This window comes from Solanum pennellii, chromosome 1, assembly GCF_001406875.1.
Source record: "Solanum pennellii chromosome 1, SPENNV200".
Lineage (NCBI taxonomy): Eukaryota > Viridiplantae > Streptophyta > Magnoliopsida > Solanales > Solanaceae > Solanum > Solanum pennellii.
Window position 1 is genome coordinate 108,009,299 of NC_028637.1, and position 2,526 is coordinate 108,011,824.

Sequence of the window (2,526 nt, forward strand, 5' to 3'; positions counted from 1 at the left end):
CTCTCTCTCTAAAAAATACGATCTGAACTCAATTAATTAAAAAAATTTCTTAGTCTTAACAAAATAAAAAATAATTAAATTAATTAACAAAATTTTAAATAAAACTAAACCTTTTTGAGACAATTTTTTAATATTCATAAAATTTACTAATTACATACACAATTACTTACCAACTATTTTTTTCTAAAATTTTTATAAAACTAATTATTTTAAATTGTTTGCAATTGAAGAATCTCGACGATTAATAAAATTGGTTGTCAACGCCAAAAAAATAAAAAGAAAAAAACAAAATGGTCCTTCAGCAGTTGTTTGATATAGCTATAAACTATCCGCTATAATAATTTTGAGATAAATTTTAGTATTATTTTTTAATTATGAGTTTAATCATAGATAGTAGGTAGTTTTTGAATCATTTATTTTATATTATAATAATAAGATAAATTTATTTTATATACATGAATAATTTATTGCATGATAATATATTCTCGATTGAATAATTTCTTTTAAGTTTAACTCAAAATAATCCTTATATTTCAATGAGGAGAACTAAAAATTCTTTATATTTCAAAACAATTGATATATTTTTAGAAATTTTATGAAACATATGTCTGACTTTTAATGAACTTGCAAACTACCCCAGGTGAGAAAAATTTAGGATTGAGTTGATCTTAATTCATATCTTATTATTAAAATCTGTATATTATCATACTATTATTATTTATTTTTCATAATTAACCTAGAAATTTGGGAAAACAAAGTCTTTATATTTGAAGTTGATACAAAAACCTATAACTTGTTCTACTTCTAAAGCTTCAAAACTTTAGAAGGTCCAAAAAAATTGGTTGGCTTTGAAATAAATTCATTTTTTTTCTTAGTTTTCTACTCGGTAATTTTACTCTTTTTTGTTTTGATATCGTGTGGTATTTGCTCGAACTCGGGAAACACTTCTTTAATATGGCTTTCAAAGCTATTTTTAGCTATCCTCTCGACCTTTATACTGATGTTATAATAGATAATTCTCTGATTTCATGGATCTCCTGACTACAAGACTTTACACGGGTAGAGTTCGATATTTCTTTGTTGAGGTTGATCCAACTCTTTTCTTTCATCGGTTGATGATTGTATCCTATTCATATTAAGCGGGGCATCCGTTTCCTCAAATGTCTAGTCGTTGCAATTAGGGTTGTTCAAAATTGAAACGTAATTGCTAACCTAACAACATACATATATATGTATATAGAGAGAGTAAATTATCGAATTAATAATTGATAAATATAGTAAAATTTATAATTACATATCTAATAATACAAAATATGAATTATTCAATTTTCCTATTGAATTAATATTAATCTGTTAAGAATAGTTAAATTACATTTATAGCTTTATTGTATCTAAGTTTCTTAAAATGATAGAAGCCTAATTTCTTAGGACCTAAATATTGTAATATGTGAGGTGTTTTTGCTTAATTTTGTCCATATATGATAAATTAAGTAAAACGATAAGGTTTGTAAATAAAGAAAGGATGTTCGAATTCAAACCCTCAAAGCAATTCCAACTGGGAAACTTACCTAAATATGTATTATATTAAGAAAACGTTATCGTTTAGAGTAATAATATTTTTTAATTTGATTATTTTTAATAAATTTATAATATAATGTTAATATATATTAAAAAAATAATTTATAAACACATATACTATAAGTTTTATTGATAAATAATATATTTATCACACATTTTAATACATTAATATCTTACCAACAAGCATATATATTTTAAAACAATTATAATACATATATATTGCATACATAATCAACTTTTAAAACATATAATATATTTATCATATTATTGCTATATATTATTATAAATGATTATAATAAAAAATATTATTAAAATGAAATTATTTATTAAAAGATATCTATTTATGTAATTTTTCCATTTCCCAAGTTTTTTTTTTCATTAACCTTGTTAATTGACTGATAAATAGGTCAATAATCTTTAAATTCAGAGAAAATCAAGCGCTACCATATTGATTAGATTAGCAAATTAGTATATTTAAGATAGATAATCATTAAGTTAAATCCTAATAAAATATCTCTATTTGCAATCAAATCGGCATATTGTAACTTGTAAGTATCTCAAACAGGTAGCCTGGAGGCTAAAAGCAATTTCATTAGCAGATAACTTACAATTTTACACGTTGTTCAAACTTTAAAGGATACGTGGCAAGTAGCTTTTTAAAAATCTAATAATAACTTCGTAAGAAGTCTCTCACACCTACTTTTCTTATGTTATAGAAAAAAAATTAAAGCAATTCATTTGTAAATATAAGTTTCCATAGAGATAATGACAGGAAAAAACTTATCCGCGCCGGATGTAACACCAAGCCAATGCAATTTTCATTATTAAGTGATTTAATGAAATAAAATGAACTATAAATCTAAACACATATTTTATTTTATTTTTAGCTAAATATTTATTGTTGTATTTGTATCAAAAACACCAACAAATATATATATATATATATAT